Below are 19481 nucleotides of genomic sequence, written 5' to 3' on the forward strand. Positions count from 1 at the left end.
GTTGAGCGCTTAACTGCTGCGCCCACCAGGGCTCCTTACTGTACTAATAGTGTATTAATATAATGCTTTCTATTATATTATATTATTATAATAGTTCTATTATATTCATCTCTTTGAAAGAGCACCCAGGCCCTGACCACCAGTGTTCTCTCAGTAGAGAAATTCAACAATGCATTACACTTGTCAGAGACGGTTGGTCGGTGCCAGGTACAGTGTTTCTACAGGTATGAAGGAAAGACACTCCCCTGGGCAACACAAGTAAGGCCACCAGGAACTCTTCCACCCACGCTGCCTCTAGGTCGTTGCTATTGTTGTTAGGTGCCGTAGAGTTGATTCCGACTCATAGCAGCTCTATAACCAAAAAAACCAAACCTGTTGCCATTGAGTCGATTCTGACTCATAGCAACCCAATAGGACAGAGTAGAACTGCCCAAAGGGCACCTGGTGGATTCGAACTGCTGACCTTTTGGTTAGCAGCCATAGCTCTTAACCACTATGCCACCAGGGTTTCCAGGAGCTGCACAGGACAGAGTAAAACTGCCCCGTAGGGTTTTTCTAAGCTGTAATCTTCATGGGAGCTGACTGCCAGGTCTTCTTCCTGCAGAGTGGCTGGGTGGGTTCGAAATGCCAACCTTTCTACCAGGGCTCTTATTGCCGCTGAGTGTTTATTTTACCCCAGGCCCTGTTCCTAGGCGAGGAAGGCTAAGCAAGACCACAAAGATCCTCAGCACCAGAGTGGTGGTTTCTTTAGACCACAGGAAGGAGCTCCTCCATCTCAGGGAAGCAAGCTGATGGTCCATTCACAAGGCCACCTGGGCGTTAAGTGGCAGCGCTCAGAGCAGAAGGGTTTCCCCAACATGGAGCAGACTCCAAGGCTCTGGTGTTAGAAACAAAAAGTAGGATTATTGAGCTCAGTTTCCTCCCAAGAGAAAAGCTGGACTTTCGGAACCTTACACAAATGTGTCTATCGCTCCAAACAACACAGGGAAGCTGTGGCCGTCTTAAGTATGGAATAAAATTATGCCCTCAAGTAACTAATCTTCCTCTCACCATCATGCCAGACAGAGAGAAATACCAAAAAACCAACCCCACTGCCGTCAAGTCGATTCCGACTCATAGTGACCCTACAGGACAGAGTAGAACTGCCTCATAGAGTTTCCAAGGAGCACTTGGTGGATTCAAACTGCCAACCTTTTGGTTAGCAGCTGTAGGTCTTAACCACTATGCCACCAGGGTTTCCACACCAACCCCAGGACTCCTGCATTTGGTTTCTGTCGGAGGAGCTATTTCAAACACGGAAAGGTGCTGCTTTTATACCATCCCCAAGTTTTTTATTTGTTTGCTTGTTTAGATAAGCCTCTAAAAAAAAAAGTCCACAATGAAAATATGACCGTCCTAAATACATTTATCCCGAATTATTTCAAATGATAAGGGCAACCTGACCACTGTTTAGCTTAAAACAACACTCCCTCTCTCTCAGAACTGCTTTCTGGATTGCCATTGTTAGCTGCTTGTGGAGTCGGCCCCTGACTCTAGGGCAACCCCATGCACGAAGAAATGAAAAACTGCCCAGTCCTGCACCATCTTCATGATCAGTTGTGGACCAGATCGTTGTGATCCATAGGGTTTTCATCGGCTGATTTCTGGAAGTAGGCTGCCAGGCCTTTCTTCCTGCTTTCTATATAAATGTTCTTGTTGGTTGCCATCACTTCGGACTTATGGAGACCCCATGTCTGTAGAGTAGAATCGTTCCATGTGGTTTTCAAGGCTGTGACCTTTCAGAAGCAGACTGCCAGGGCTGTCTTCCAACGTGCCTCTGGTTAAGTTTGAACTGTCAACTTTTCAGCTACTAGTCAAGTGCGTAATTGTTTGTGCCACCCAGGACCACATGCACTCTAAGTAGTAGTTTTCCTTATTCATAATAATAGTTAATATTTGAAGGCTCCCATGCGCCAGGTGCTGAACCATGCCCTTTATACATTTTCATTTACTTTTCCTCTCTATTCTACATAGGTGCCATTATCACATCCAATTTACAGATGAGAAAACCAAGGTACAACGAGGTTACAGCAACTTGTCAAAGGTCTCCTTGTTTAAAAAAAAAAAAAAAAAAACATAGCCAGGATTAAGCCCAAATGGAAGGTCCTTAACCAGCCTGCTATGCAACTTAACTCTAACAAGATACCATTCACACCACAATGTGGACTGAGCAGGGTGGGGGACTGTTTATAAACACGTTAGTGTGTTAACCCCATCTTCAGCAGCCTCCCTCAAGTTGCCTTCAGCCCTATTTGCTGAACAGAAGCTCTCTGGGGGAGCCACCAGTGGCAAAACTGCTGGAATCCAGACCTAATATGGCTACCCTTCAAAGCTGCCTCTTCCCTTGGAGAAAATAACCCCTCAGTAGGGAAGGCTGCGGAGGTTCAGTGGTAGAATTCTTGCCTTCCATGCAGAAGACCCAAGTTTGTTTCCCGGCCAATGCGCCTCATGCATAGCCACCAGTCATTTGTCAGTGGAGGCTTGAGGGTTCCTGTGACGCTGAACACATTTCAGTAAGCTTCCAGACTAAGACAGATTAGGAAGAAAGGCCCGGCAATCTACTTCTGAAAATCAGACAATGAAAACTCCATGGATCACACCCTAGTCCAATCCCGGCGTGCATGTCAAAGATATTGGGTGGGTTCAGAGGTCATCTGGACAAGCAGCTAACAACAGGCAAGGTGGCAGGACGAGGAGCAGCACTGGGACAAAGGAGAGAGGGCTGACCTCAGGAAAGTTAACATTTGGTTTCGGGCACCAAGAACAGAAAGGTGCTGGCCGTAGCCTCCATGCCTTCAGGGTAAGACTACAGGGGGGCTGGGGCAGCCGGTCTGGCCCTGGTGAGGAAGGAAGAAGGAAGCCTGGAGTCAGAAGCGAGAAGCCAGGCCAGTGGGTGTGGTGCAAAGGGTAAAGGCCAGCCATCTGAGCCAGTGACTAACTGCAAGGCCGGTTCATGGCAGCCCTGACCACAAAGCCAGGGGAACAAAGTGGGGGAGGAAAATGACACAGTATAGATATTTTCCTTATGGTGCAAAAAAAATGCATGACTAGTAATGTCAGTTAGCATTTCAAGCTGAATTTGGGCTAACCACAATCAAAGAAAAGAACAAGGGGTTTTCTGAAGCCAAATCACATCCCTCCCCATAGTCCTGACGGGGAGGGGGGAGTTATTAGATGAGCTTTGGAATACCCATTAGTTGTTTAGTGTTGCTTTTTTTACTTGCAGATGATCATCCCAGTCCCCCCACCGCCCTGCTCCCCTGACGTATGGCCTTTTGATCTCTCTCCTGAAGCTTTTTTTTTCTAAAGTAGTAAATCAGTACGTTGAACCATCAGGGCTCGTTTTATTTCCATGTGATTTAAGCATGATGTGTTAATGTTTAGTATCACAATGCTCCCATTTAAAGTAAGCAAAAAAAAAAAAAGTTTTGTACACAATATGCACTTGGTTAAAAAGGACGTAGCGCAAAATTTAAAAGAAGGAAAAAATTAAATTTAAAAATGGAAGGTAAGAGTGACTTTGAACATCCTTACTCAAGGACTTGTGAGCAACACCAAAACCGTTCTCCAGGCAGCCTGCAGCATACTTATCAAATAAACCAAAAAAACAAACCCGTTGCAGTCAAGTCGATTCCAATTCATAACGACCCCATAAGGACACAGTAGAACTGCCCCAAAGGGTTTCCAAGGAGCGGCCAGTAGATTTGAACTGCCGACCTTTTGGTTAGCAGCTGTAGCTCTTAACCACTGCGACACCAGGGCTCCACTTATCAAATACTAAACCAAAAACCAAACCCCGTTGCCACCGAGTCCATCAGGCTACTAGCTCATCTATATTTAAGGAGCCCTGGTGGCGCAATGGTTAAGAGCCACCAGCAGCTCCATGAGAGAAAAGACCTGGGGATCTGCTTTTGTAAAAATGACAGCCTAGGAAACCCTATGGGGCAGTTCTACCCTATCCTGTAGGGTCACTATGAGTCTGAATTGACTTGTGGGCACATAACAACAACAATCTATATACATTCCCCACGCCTTGGGCTCTGAACTTGGTAGGGAATTCCCGACGCTGCTGGCTTCTCTGACACCCTAAAAAAGAAGGCAATAACACAGGTCCATTTGTAGACTCAAAAGCCCGGCTGGAGACAAGAGGCAGGACAGCCCCTTGGAAGCGCCATGGCAGAGATGAACAACACAGCCTTTCCAAGACAAAGAACCCAGCTGCCAGATCTGGCAGCAAATTCTCTGGCAGCAAATACCTCAAGATGTTAAAAAAAAAAAAACTCCAGCTGTCAAGTAGATTCTGACTCATAACAACCCTCTAGATATAAACCAAAGCCACCGGCGTCAAGTTAATCTGACTCACGGTGCTCCTATAGGACAGAGTAGAACTGCCCTATACAGTTTCCAAGAAGCGCCTGGTAGATTCGAACTGCCAACCTTTTGGTTAGCAGCTGTAGCTCTGAACCACTACACCACCAGGATATCCCCCTATAGACACAAGGCAAGTGAAAGCATCAGAAACTAACTTAATAAGACCACCAAGGGATGACTAAACAGACACACCCAGTCCCGGGCCCGAGATGTGACGGTTAAAACCCTCAAGGTACAGGTGCCATCTGGCATCAGATCTTGGTTGCTACCTGACGGACTGCTGACAGACCAGGATGAAGCTGGTGACCACAGGGAGGGCTTAGCCATCTGGGGGCTACTCAATCCCTCCTATCACCTGAATCAAACCAAGAAGGTGCTTTGATCCCTCGGAGAGCAAAAAGGTGACCTAGGTCTTAGGACTCTCAAATACTGATCATCTGAAGAATGGAGTTTTTTATCTGACAACCGCAAAACACTTCAGACTAAAGAGAAAAAAATCATTTGGTTTGCCGTCATGGCCAAAACTTTGAAAGCACAAGTACATAACGAGAGTAGAAATGGCAGAGTAAAATAAAAATATCTCATTTTTTTTTCCTAGACAAATGAACCATAAGTCACTCTGCATTCTTTTTAACTTATTTGTTAGTATCTGATGCTACCGCCATTAAAAACAATCTCTAAAGTCTTTGTTGAGCATCAGAATGAGACAGCTGGGGTACTGGCATGAGGAAACATTCAATCTTGTCATTTTAAAAAAGGAATTCATATTCATAATTAATAATACTTTTGTCTATGCCAAAAGGAAAATCTAAAGGCTCAACTATGCTTAAGTAAATTCTCCTCATGCCAACTGCAATACAATTTCATAAATTATACAGCAACAGAGAAGAACAAGATTCTGTAAGTCTTGAGAATAAAAGGAAAGGATAACAACAAGGCAGCCACATTTCAAATAAGAAATTGGGTTAGAGATGTCAATTGCTGAAAGGATGGTTAGATTTTCTTTCTCGTCCATAAAAGAAACAGTAATTTAAAGCTTTAGCATCCTAAGAAGAGGCAGCGCAGTAGTTAAGAGCTCAGCTGCTAACCAGTTTGGATCCACCAGCTGCTCCTTGGAAGCCATATGGGGCAATTCTACTCTGTCCTATAGGGTCACTATGAGTCGGAATCAACTTGACAGCAACGGGTTGGGTTTGGTTCTCTGACATGAATTTCAATGATTCAATAACTCTTTGAGAGTGGTCAGGTGCCATCAGGTATAGGTAGTACTAGGACCACCAGTACCTGGGCCAAAATATCAACTAAAGGTAATTAACAGGTAACTACGAAAATAGCTTTGGTTTAAGAGGCTATGGAAAATCCTTAAAACAAAGACTAGCGAAATATTTTTTTAAAAATCCCTTAAAGATTCATTTTCCATTTACACAGCTTTTAGATAGACATACAAAGTAAAAGCTCATTTCATTAATTCAACGTTTTATGCCATGAGTTGGAATTGGCTCCATGGCAACTGGTTTCATTTTTTTTTTTTTTTTTTAATTTATGCCATGCTCCATGTTAGAGGTTATGGGTAGAGTAATGAATAAGTCACTGGACACTGCCAGGGCAGTTGCCAGACTACACGGGGGAGTGCAGAGTGACTGCTAATGGGTATGGGGTTTATTTTGGGATGATGAAAATGTTTCGGAACTAGAAAGACGTTGTACAGTATTGCAAACATACGAAATCCCACTGAATTGTTTGTTTTTAACATGGTTAATTCTGTTATATGAATTTCATCTCAATTAAAAAACAACCCTGCCAGGCACACAGTAGTGCTCAGTATTAATAACTGTACAAGTCCCAGTCCTGAAGGCCCTCACAGGCTGCAGGGGAACAGAGAGTGCAGAATATAGGGAAAGGCCAGGATCTGGGCATGCAGCAAAGAGGGGAGGCCCCAACACCCTTGAGGAGTGAGAAAAGAGTTCTCAAGAAGGGATGACCTGAGAAAAACCTCAAAGGATAAGGCAGAGTTTACAGGTGAGGGTGGGGAGAGGAGAATTCATTTGCAAGCAAAGGCAGGAGATGGTGGTATATACTCAATACAGCTGGGGCACGGAGAGACAACCAAAAATGTAAAAAGGCATTTGGGGTGCCACTACAATACCCCTAACCAAAAAATAAACAAAATAATATATCAATAATTAGTACAATGATATATAATATTTATAATAGGTAGATATTTGTTTATAATTATGAACAAAATAATGAATTGTCATCATCATCAAAATAATAAAACCCACAGAATCAAGGCCAAGGCTGGAGTAAGGCCCACCTATTACAGGGAAAGGCACCGGGGACCTCACTGTTTACAAATAACACACACTCCCAGCAGTCACCTCCTACAAACACATTAGGAAAACAAACACCAGAGCAATAGGTGTCCACCTAAACAAAACTGGAGGCAGTTTTACTGTACTTCAATCTCACTAAGGAGCCCTGGGTGGTGCAAAAGTTTCTTAATTACTAACTGAAAGCCTGGAGGTTCGAATCCACCTGGAGGCATCTCAGAAGAAGGGCCTGGTGATGTACTTCGGAAAAATCGGAGGGTTGCCATGAGTTGGCATCTATTTGACAGCAACTTTTTTTTTTTAATCTCATTAGACAGGATTCTGGACACCTGCAGTGGGAGCCCAGGGCTCCTATCACTGCCATCTCCCACACAGGCGTATTATAAGCCTACCTGTGGCCAGCGGCCGAGGAGACCGCCACCACCACCACCACCACTGGGAGGTCAGGTGATGTGCTTACGTGACTCTTTATTTCCTCCAATTCCCACGTAAGCAACACATCTTGCACTTGGATTTAAATCGTATCATCCAAATGAAGTCTTGCTCTCAGAATCAGCATCGGCCTTTAAACAAGTACAGATGGCAATCACGTGCTTAAAGGACAAATCAAGGGCTGGAATTTGGGCTTGCTATCCTGGGCTCTCAGAGCTGGGGGCTTTAAGAGAGCGGGGTCAGGAAACACAGGATGGCACATGTTGAGAGCCGAAGGTCTTTTGTCTGCCATCAGGCCCTTCTGGTAAACCAAATGGATTCAACCAAAGTCAATGGGTTAACAGTACCGGGGTCAGCCCGGCATTCTCATCATTCCAAAGGGAAGCCTATAGATGAACAGCCCAAGAAGAGGGCTTACTTCACTCTCCTCCATAATTGTTTTGTTTATTATCAGATACCTTTGGCCATCGTCGGAAAGCTGTGTATTGCCCTACTTCTGACAATCACATCAAAAGGGTTCCTATTAAAGGTCACTTCCTGCCTTAACAGAAACAGTATTTTTATTTCATTTGCAATCAGTCGGCTTTTCCCCTTTCCTTATGTTAAAGGCAGAAGCAGCAGCACTGTATTGAACTGTGAAATGTGCTCAAACGCAATTCTAAAAGAAAGTACCACCCAGTGTCTGCATATTTGTTTCCATGGTAACCAGGGTCCCTGGGCCCTGGCGCGCACAGCAGGAAATGGTGCAGATTTCCACAGCAGTATCTCTCACTAGAAATAAGAGTTGCACGGCAAGTTTAAATATTTGGGATTCAAAAACATGGGTGTGTGTGTGTGTGTGTGTGTGTGTGTGTGTGTGTGTGTGTGTGTGTAAAAATATATACGAGAGAAAGATGGGGCAGTCTGCTTCCATAAAGATTATAGCCTTGGAAACCTACGGGGCAGTTCTACTCTGTCTTACAGGGTCGCTATGAGTTAGAATTGGCTTCATGGCGACGAATACAAATATATGCATATATATGTACTGTATACATATATATATGTGCAATATATACAAAATTAAGATGAGTTAGATGACCTGAGGAAACCCTGGTGGCATAGTGGTTAAGAGTTCAGCTGCTAACCAAAAGGTCGGCAGTTCAAATCTACCAGCCACTCCTTGGAAACCTTATGGAGCAGGTCTACTCTGTCCTTTAGGGTCGCTATGAGTCAGAATCAACTCAACAGCAGTGAGTCTGGTTGTTGTTGTTTTTTAGATGACCAGATGACTAGTTATTCTTACAGATAAATATGCTTATGTCAAATATAACAAATAAAACAAATGATTAAAATGTAAGCAAAACAGCTTCCCCCCACCCCCCGGCCAGAAAACAAAAACCTCTTCTGTAAAAAAGGAAGGACTGGAATGGTAGCAGAAAACTGCTTTGGAAAACCAGATGATCCTTACAAAACAACAATCATCTGAGAAGACAGAGGGCTTTTCCCCAGCCCATGTCATTTCCTCCTTGAACACTCTCACTGCTAAATTAAAAGGCGCAGTGAACTGGTTGATGATGTGACTTTAAGGAAAACCATTAGGACAGAACATCCTGGACTCGGATCCCCTCTCAGGGTGGCCTTGGACAAGTGACTTCACCTTGCTGAGACTCAGTTTCCCCTGTAAAAATGATAAGGTTGTACCAGTCTATAAGTACAACCCTATGCTTTCTTAGAAATGAAAGACCAGACAGCCACGTTCTCAAAAAAAAAAAATCTCCAGGAAATTCTCACTTTAGGTCACACGTATATTTCTAAAAGTAAGTGTGTAAAAATCAGGTTTCTTTAAACGTATCAGGAAAAATCACTGCCAGATTCTTAGTGACATGAGATCTTTTGAAATGTGGTTGAATATTCTTTACTTACCCTGTGAGTGATTTCTCAATATCGCATTTTTCCTATAGCAGAATTCATGTGTACAGTGGATGGGAAAATTGTAGCTCAAAGGAGTTTTCACGTTTTGTGCATGTTTTGTGGCTGGGGCTTTATCAGAGGGCACAGAAAAGAGACAGCTGTGCGGTCTGGCAGAACAGACCCATCCTAGAAAAATACTAGTTTGACAACTTCAAGTGTCTTCAAGTTCACATTTACATTCCAAACGGTTATTTTTAGCTGAGATGGGGCAGACCAAACCAAGTTCACAGCTCCATGGCAAAGATCTTTCACAAGAAAGCACTGTGCAAGAAAAACGACCTTGATCATGGCATTATTTTATGAACATTAATCGGCGTTTTACTAAAAGTGACTACAGTGTGTTTGTGTGTGGCAGTATTAGTTATTAAGCCAAAACAAAAAGCCAATATATGGAAGCAAAGCAGAAGAATTAAAATGGAGAGAAGTGGTGAGGACCCTCACTGCATGTGTACAGAATGCAGACAACCCTTTAAGCTGGACGGATGAAGTGCTGACTCGATCACTTCATTTTGTAAACTGCCTACCAACACAAATCACCACACTGCACACAGATCGGCTCAGTCACCCGTAAAAACACACATCCTCTCAACGCTTGGACCTTCTTCCCCGCTGCTGCTGCCGCCACCACCACGGCGTAATTCACTGGCATTTATTAAAGCTGCCCAGATTAGACGGAAAACAGCACACTCGATAACACGAGCATCATCTGGGAAAATTCACTAAAGCCAAAAAGGGAAAACACCACGGAACCATGCAAAGCAAATGGTTCTCTTAAGTTGTGGGAACTCTTAGCAGCAAGACAAGCCTTAACAGGACCCATGTGCTTGGGTACAGGGTTCAGAAAGCCCTAGCTCTTCCTGGTATACGCCACACACACCAGTCGCCATCAAGTTGATTCCAACACATGGCGACCCCGTGTGTGTCAGAGCAGAACTGTGCTCCACAGGGTTTTCAGTGGCTGATTTTTCAGAAGTTCACCAGGCCTTTCTTCTAAGGCACCTCTGGGTGGACTCACACCTCCAACCTTTTGGTTAGCAGCCAAGTGTGCTAGCCACCTGCAACACCCAGGGACTCCTACCCTGGCATAGGATTTTAAAATTCCAGTGACTTCTTGCTCCAGATACCCAGGGTATGCTTTCGTAAAAATGGGCTTCAGGTTGGTTCCTCTCAGGTAACACACAATGACCACTCTTTCCCTCATCATTTCAGGAACAGTTAAGAGCAGAACACCTCACAGGGAGAAACCCTGGTTAACCACAATGGAACAGTTTGTCTCTGGCAACTGTTGCTACCCAACCAAAGAACAATAATAAAAGCCCACCTGTTGGAGCAGGACAGCGCTATTGTCAGGCATATGTTTTAATATCAAGAAAAGATCAATAGGATTGGAAAGAGGGGATTTCATTTTATTACCAGTAACACTCAGTTCATGATTACAAATAACAGTGAGGCTTTTCAAACCACTGCTACCAACGGGGCAAAATGTGCTTAAGACTTCCTCACCATCATTCATATGAATCAAAATCAAGAGGTTAAGTTCAAAATCCCAAGTTAAAGGTAATAGAGTCTCTGCGTCATCTTCAATCCAGATGTCAACATGGCATCAATTCCAACTCATAGCAACCCAATGGGACAGAGCAGAAGTGCCCCCATAGGGTTGCCTAGGCTGTAATCTACATGGGAGCCAATCATCAGGTCTTTTCTCCCATGGAGCCACTGGTGGGTTTGAACTGGTGACCTTTCAGTTAACAGCTGAGCGATCCATATTGAAAAAATATATAAGCAAACACAGCTGCTGGCCTGTCTACTCTGTGACCCAGCTGGATGGGCTTAAGATATTTTTGACAAAAGAGTAATTGTTTTCTGGGCACCTAAGATGGGCCAGGTCCTAAGAAGTCAGAGCTAAGGTGCCCCTGTGACAGCTACATACAGACTCCAGACAAAATTATCCCAAGCTAGCTTTCCATAAAACTTCTTCCCTGGAGTCCAGGAGATGTTTTATGCTATATTCTTTTCTTTCACATTCTGTAAATTCCCAGTGGGAATAAGGTCATGAAAGAATACACTATTCTTGAATCTTTAAAACCAATAAACTTGATTCTTAAAGAAAGATCACAGCTGAACTTGTTTCTCAAACGCTCATGAGTTTTCTTGCTTGCTCCAAGAATCCCAAGGACAAGAACCCAACATCAGCATGGAAGTAGACACGGCTAATAAGGGTACAAAATCAGTTTACGATCTACAGCCACAGCTTAGCAGATCGCAGAGTTATGCTTCCCACTCCCCCAACTCTTTAATCAAATGAATGAATTTGGTCACATTCCTTTAAGATGATACTAAAAAAAAATATTCAATTTCAGGTCTAAGAGAAGAGCCTTTTCTGTAACTATTTTTATTTTTCAATTTGAGGCCAAATAGCTTCCCAGGTAGAAATCATCAGGCTGTACTGACTAATTAAGAAGAGTTCAGGGCTTAAAAACAAAGTCGATCCAGAAGCTGAGGACCAGCCAAGTCTCGATTAAACAACCTGGTTAAAATAAAACTTGGGGGCAAACAAAGCCAGTCTGGCTGCAGCTCTCAGAAACTGCTTCCCAGCACGTCCTCCCCAGTCTGGGAAAGAACAGGATGGGGGGCTGCCTTCATCCATCTGCCCCTTGGCATGATCTCATCATATTGAAGCTGAGCCCTCTTTCAGCCACAAGGAAATAGGAAGTCACATATTCCACCAGACTTGTGTCACCGAGATCTGAATTCTGAACCCCAAGTGGAATCTGGCCAAGGCCTCACCCCACCAGCCTCCTGCCCCCTGAGATGACAACTTTCCTTCCCTGGAGCCACAGAGGGCTGTTGGAGTGTGGTGGCTGCTATGCGGTGGGACAATGGTTAAGGGCTCAGGTGCTTCACAAAGCAACATTCTCGCTCCCATTTTCCTTCAAACATATGACCCTCAGGCTGCTATTGTTCCCACTTTTGATGAGAGAAAACGTGTCTGCTCTAATGCCATGAGTCGGAATCGACTCAATGGCAGTGGGTTTGATTTGCTTTTGGTAATATAGACTGAAGGCACCCTGAGGCACAACGGGTAAGTGGTTGGCTACTAACTGAGAGGGTGGTTCAAACTCACCTGGCGGTTCTGTAGGAGAAAGACCTGGCAATCTGCTCCCATAAAGATTACAGCCTAGGAAACCCTATGGGGCAGTTCTGCTCTGTCACATGGGGCACCATGAGTTGCAAATCAACTTGATGGCACTTAACAACAAAGCTGCTATATGTGTTCACTCTGCTAAATGCCAGGTACTTAGCATTTTGGTATCTGGGTTCCTCAGAGCTAGTCCGGCACGGGCCCTGCCCCGGCGGAGTCTCAGTCTAGGGCAAGACGGTGACCCTGCAGTAAGGAGAACGCTCTAACAGAAGCGGGTAACCCCGTGGAAGGATGGGCTTTACCTTCTGTGGGAGGCAAAAGTTTCACAGGTGATGTGACTTTTAAACTGGCTCTTGGAAGACAAAGAAGCGCTGGGGATGCAAAAGGTTAAATGCTTGGCTGCTAACCAAACGGTTGGTAGTTCGAACCCACTCAACAGCTCTGCAGGAGAAATACCTGGCCATCTGCTTCAGTAAAGATTACAGCCAAGAACACCCTATGGCCCAGGGCAGTTCTACGCTGTCACATGTGGTCTCTATGCGTCAGAATCAACTTGGTGACACCCAGCAACAAGCTGGAAGAGGAACAGCAGATGTAAAGGTGGCAGGGGGTACTCAGGAAGGTATCCAGGCCTGGAATACACATGTGCACACAGGAAGGGTCAAAGGCTTTCACCGCTGCAGGGAGCAGTGTGTTCCTTGTGGGTGGAGCTGTCGGCACATGGGAGAGGTCACTAGACAGGTGGGTGATGGTGAGATGGCAGGATACCTAAGGTGACAGTACAAACCTGCCTACAGCACAGAATCCCCTGGGAAGCCTTAAAACTCAGAGATCCCCAAGCCCCACTCCAATTAATTCTGATTCCATAGGTATGAGGTGGGGTCCTAAAACCTGAACTTTGAAACGAAGTCTTGAGTGATTCTGAGGCACACGGCCAGATCTGGAGACCCCGGCACTGAACAGGTAACATTTTTAAGAACCCAGCCTGCTTTACCTGATAGAAGCCGTAACAATTTTCTTTATCAACTCGCCGCAGACTTGGAGATCCAGGCTCACTGATTCAAGTACCCACCAGACCGTTTGGCCCTAGATGGCTGACTTGACCTTTCTGCTTCTACCTGTCACCCTCGCCCAGGACTGAGAGGGGTTTTTGTTTTTTTTTTTAATAACTCAAACCAGCCCAAATGCTCATCTTTAGTTTCCTTTTTTTTTTCTCTTTCTCTCCCCTAACCCTTTCCCAAGTAGCCATGGTGGCACAATGGCTTAGTGCTCAGCTGTTAACGGAAAGGCTGGCAATTGGAACGCATCCAGCAGCTCCGCAGGAGAAAGACCTGGCAATCTGCTCCTGTAAAGATTGAAAAATAAACCCACTGCTGTTAAGTCGATTCCGACTCATAGCAACCCTATAGCGACCCTACAGGACAGAGTAAAACTGCCCAACAGGGTTTCCAAGGAGCGGCTTGTGGATCTGAGCTATCGACCTTTCGGTTAGCAGCTGAGTTCTTAACCACTGCACCACCAGAGCTCCCCACAAAGGGGCTACCAAGTCAGAATCAACTCAGTGGCACCCAACAACCCTCTCCCCTCATGATCCTCTTCTGAACTCTGCTTCCTCCACTCCCTTTGTCCTCAGAGCAAAAACTGGAAGCTCTGCAGAAAATATGGAACAGAAAATCTAGACCGCCCAACTTCATTCATATTTTATGTATTTAATAGGGTCAAAGAAGATTTTAAATCACAGAATATTCTTGGAGTTTACTTGCAATCATCTAGACTTAGGTCTCTTGTTCAGATGTAGAGACTGGACCCCAGAGAAGTGAAATACGATGTACTCAGGCCCACATAGTTGGCACTGCCAGAAGTCACACCCAGGCACCCCAGCTCCTGACCTCGTTGTTATCCTTTTTTAATTTTATTGCAGTGAAAGTCTACATAAGATAACATACTCCACCTCAGCCATTTCTACACGTACACCTCAGTAGCAATGATTACATTCTTCAAGTTCGCCAACTACTCTCGAGACCTTTCTCCAAATCATTCCACCACTATTAACATAACTTCCATGACCCCTAAGCAAAAACACAGGTTTTTCTTTTTAAATGCATTCAGGATCAAGCGACTTTAAAAGCAAATATAAGCTTATACTAACTCCAGGAGCTCCCTGGAATTATAAAGGAATTATAAATTAGTGGTTGAAGCCTAGGCTCTGAGGCCAGACTTGAGTTTCACTGCTACTAGGTGCGTAACTGTGGTCCCTTTAGGTAAGCTCCCTTTTGTCTTGGTCTCATCATGTAAAATGGGGATGGGGGTCAGAAGCACCTCCTCATAGGGCTGCTTTGAGAATAAAAAGAGTTAACAATATAGGATCAAACTGATAAGAGCAACTTGAAAGATCAGATAGGAAACTTATGGGGCAGTGAGTTTCTGTACATGGGGAAGGAACAACTCAGAAAAGGAAAACTGTACATGAAGAAAATGCTGAATTGGCATATGTTCTGCTGTGTATATTCTCAACAACAATAAAAAATATTTTTAAAAAAGAGTTAATATAAGTAAAGCATTTAGAACAGAGCCCAGCCCACTTTAAGTATTCAATAAAGCTAGCTGTCATTATCTTCAAGGAGCCCTAGTGACGCAGTGGGTAAGCTCTCACTATTAACTGAAAGGTCAGCAGTTCAAACTCACCCGCGGCTCCTTGGGAGAAAGACCTGCTAATCTACTCCCATAAAGATTTACAGCCTAGGAGCCCTATGGGACAGGTCTACTCTGTCATATAGGGTCGCTACAAGTTGGAACTGGCTCAATGGCACACAATAACAATGTCATTTTCAATATTAAAGCCATACGCATTTTTAAAAGTGGCCTATCAAGGTTCTTGGACATTAAAGACAATCTAGGCCACCTGGGATCCATTTCCTTCCTTCTCCTAATTTTAAATTCCTTACTATGTGCTCGGTGTATCCTCATCTAAATATCCCGAGATGGTTTTTCAAAGCTATGAAAGTAATTAGAGAGGCACACAGAGGCAGTCAGAAATGCAAGGCCCTTGCTGACACAAGCAAACGACGCGGTGGCCATGGAGGGCCAGTGCTGACTAAGAGGGTGTGTCATGAGCTCGATACTCCTGCCTCCCAGTCAGACAGCGGGCAAACCTGTGGGGTGTAATGGTGCCTGCTTACAGGTATATGGACGCTACTCCCCAACACGGTGCCACTGGAGGGCATTTTATTACTTGGTTCTTTTTCTTTTCTCTTATTTTTATTCATTTATTTTTTTTAAGTAACCCAGACAACTGCATGCCAGTCACTTCAAACATTTAACTCCAGTGATAAGCCAACTGCTGGTCTATTACAGATATGAAGAAAACAGAGACTTCTACTCTCAAGTGCTCCCCAGGTGGCACAAAAGGTTAAGTGCTCAACTTCTAATCAAAAGGCTGGTGGTTCAAACCCACCAGAGGTTCCTCCAAAGACAGGTGGGGCGATCTACTCCTGAAAGGTCGCAGCCTTGAAAAGTCTATGGAGCACAGCTCTACCCTGCAACACGTGGAGTTACCACAAGTCGGAATCGACTTGACAACAATGGAAAAAAACTCTCAAGAAGTTCCCAGCTCACAAATTCTTGGATTCTTTGTCAAAGACTGGTTCTTCATGACCAATAATACAAAAAAAATTACAAAGTGTACTTTCATATTAGATACCAATTTTATATTCACCCCAAAGTGCAAAATCAACTAAATATGAACTGTACCTTGTGCTAACAAGCTTGTAAATTCCATCATAGTTTTATTAACCTAAATATACACATAATAACAACCATTTATACACTTCCATTTAAAAGACAACAAATGGTACAACACTGTGTATGTAATTAATGTCGCTGAATGATACACTTAAAACAGTTAAAATGGCAAATTTTGTTAAATATATTTTACTACAATAAAAAAAACTAAGACAATGAACAAAATAGTTTTAATACAACAATAGGTACATAATGGCTAGATTGATTTTGCTTCTATAGTGACTAATTACAAAAGTTTTTCATACATAACTAAATTTTTTTAATAGCTGGTACATAATATTTGCTAAAAGGACAAAGACCTTTCAGAGCTGTTTCCTCTGGGAAACAATATGAAATGTTAATATTTTGGAAGCCAGAGACTTGCTACCTTGAAAATTCTGAACATCTGCCCAAAAGAGATGCACTTAAGAATAACTGCAATTTTCTTCTATGGCTTCCAGAAAAAGAGACATGGAAAATACATCTCTTGCAAAAACAAGAAACTGGACAAAGGAGACTTTTCTGTACAGGGTGGATTTCACATTTCAAACTGTATTAGAGTTACAATCTGTGATGACCTTAAGCCCCAAAATATCTGCTGATCAAAACAGCTTGAAGCATTGTCTACAGAGTCCTGGTTTCCTTGGTGATTCAGACACCATTTAAAAATAGATTACTTGTAAATCTCCAAAAGGATGTATACATGGGCACTGACTGCAGCACGGCTTTCAATGGCAAATCACTGGAGATCATCTAAATATTTATCAATAGAGGAATGATTAAACTGTCTCTATCCAGGCAGTGCAATTCCATTCGGCCACTTGAATGAGGGGGGCCCACAGGTACCAACATGGAAAACCTCTAATACACTGTGCAGCAAAAACACTGGGACAGTGTCTTTTATGGGCTATCTTTTGAAAAGGATCATACTTATATACTTTAATCCATATACATTCTACATATTATTCTGTATGTTTAAAAAAAAAAGTCTATAAATACTACTAAACCCAATACCGAAGGCGTGCCGGGAGGGATGGAGATGGGGATGGATTTCACTTCCTATATTTCATTATTTGAATTTTTTAAAATAAGGAGTGTAGAAATTAGCCATCAAAATCATTTCTGACACTGAGCATACAAAAAGTACGTTCAACTGTCTTATCACTTCCATAAAACAGACCTTCTTGCTATCCACCTAAAATATATTAAGCTAAATTCTATCAAGCTAAAATAAAATACATGCTTTAGCTCATATAAGAGTTCTCACACTCCCACAGCTCTAAGAAAGTTATTTCCCACAAGTGCATGTGGGCTCTAAAGAGAATATCCTGGCATCACTAAAACGGACCTGAAAACAAACAGTTTAAAAATATATCAAAGCAGAGGTCTGTTCACTATGCCATTATTTGTCTTTTGTCAAATATATTACCTCTAAACCCCTACTCTTCCTGCATCACCACCACAGAGGGGCAGTTCCGGTTTCTTTTCCCACAAATAATTGCTCTGTTTTTCCTCCCTCCAACCCATGAGAACTCCCAGGCCCTCAAGTTTCCCACTGAAAACCACTCTGGGGATCAGCCTCTTCAAACACCCGGGTTCCTACCACAGCACATGACAGACAATCAGGGGATCCCTTTCTATTCCATCCTTCAGGGGCCATCCAATAGTTAAACACTAATATAGGAAAACATACCACGAACCACAGAAAAAATATATGCATATTACAAATCAAAAATGCAATGCCAGATATCTAAATTCTTTAAAATACTGGAGCAAATGAAAAAATAAGATTCTGATGGCTATTACAGAACTCTGGTGGCACAGTGGCTAAGCACTCGGCTGCTAGCCAAAAGGTTGGTAGTTCAAACTCACCAGCTGCTCCATAGGAAAAAGATGTGACAGTCTGCTTCCATAAGGATTACAGACTTGGAAACCCTACGGGACCGTTCTACTCTGCCCTATAGGGTTTCCAAGAGTCAGAATCAACTCGACGGCAATGAGTTTTTATTATAGAAATACATTCACATGGCTGACAAGTCCAGTAGAGGAAGAAACTACTCTAAAACAGACCCGATAATATTAACCATAGTGATCACTGGCTTGCAGTTGTGTGTGTCTTTCCGCTTACATTTTCTAAAGTTTCTCTAATGAACACGTACAATAAAACCTGTGAAAGCCAGAACCTGTGTAAGGCGGAAACCAGCCAGAGAAAGAAAACTCAAATATTTTCCACTAAACAAAGCAATAAAAAAAGTGGTAAGACTGCACCATATCAAAGGTGGAAGGCTTTCGAGACCTGGAGAAACAAGGCAGCCCCAATGAGTTCTGGCTCTCACAGGTCACCGTATAAGCTATGTAATTATTAGAAAAAAAGGCTTAAAGAAAGTTACTGGTTATCCACATAAAGTTGATAAACTGGGTGAAGAAAAAACAGCTCTGAAATCCTCATCACATTCTCCTGGGGAACCTTCTGGAATACTGTTGGCCTCTTGGAAACAAGAAATATTACCTCCCCTGGGAAAGCTTCCCTGATTCCGAGCTAATTGCTCATTCTTCTATATTCCCCCAGCACTTTATTCTATCACTGTTACCATACCACACATACCATTTCTAGATTGAAATTCTTTATTTAAACATCTCATTTCCCCACTCAATTGTAAGCTACAGGGCCAAGAGAGTAATATATTCATTTCTGTGGTCCCAACACAGTGCCTGAAATAATAGCAGTTTCTGAGTTTCTTAAACCCAATCCCTCAAGGCATGCTAGGAGGCAAGTGGGGATGGATTTTACTTTCTAGACTTCATTATTTGATTTTTTTTTTTTTTTTAATATAAGGAGCATGTTCCTTGAGGGCCTGGAAGTTCTCGTGGATTAAGGGAAGGGATTATTTGTGGGAAGAGAAACCAAAATTGCCCCTCTGTGGTGGCGATGGAGTAAGAGTAAGGGTTTGGAGGTGATGCCTTTGACAAATGAATGAGAAGTGCCCCCACTGCATATTCATTCAAGTATTTCATTGAGCTACTGTGGTAACTGGGTACCTACTAAAACCCACCAGAGGCGCCCCTCAAGTGATTCAGGAAACTAAGTTAGCACGTGACTAGGAGTAGACCCTCCCCATCCCCACCCCAGTTTACCAACGTCACCATGACAATGAAGACAACAGGCGTAGCTGGCCATGCAATAAGGAGATCCAGAAAAATCAGACAAACAGGCAGGAGATAGTCTCTGCTTTCAGAATGAAAAGGAAAACATCCCCTTTCAACAGGGGGTCTCTACATCACTGGTAAATGTTGTATTTTTAAAGGTGGTAGTGAGTCCAGGGGTATTCATTTTCTTCTTTATATCTTTCACATGTTACGGACATTATTTTGTGTGACTCAGGATTATTGAAACTATTAACATTTTCAAAATATTTCCCTTTGTTCATTTATTAAAC

General features: G+C 43.2%; 1 protein-coding gene across 15 annotated transcripts in view; it reads right to left on the bottom strand.

Moving 5' to 3' along the window:
- MTSS1 (MTSS I-BAR domain containing 1) overlaps positions 1-19481 on the bottom strand; it is a 202483-nt gene that overhangs the window by 131142 nt on the left and 51860 nt on the right. The window lies entirely within an intron of this gene.

The sequence above is a fragment of the Loxodonta africana genome, chromosome 14, assembly GCF_030014295.1.
Source record: "Loxodonta africana isolate mLoxAfr1 chromosome 14, mLoxAfr1.hap2, whole genome shotgun sequence".
Taxonomy (NCBI): Eukaryota; Metazoa; Chordata; class Mammalia; order Proboscidea; family Elephantidae; genus Loxodonta; species Loxodonta africana.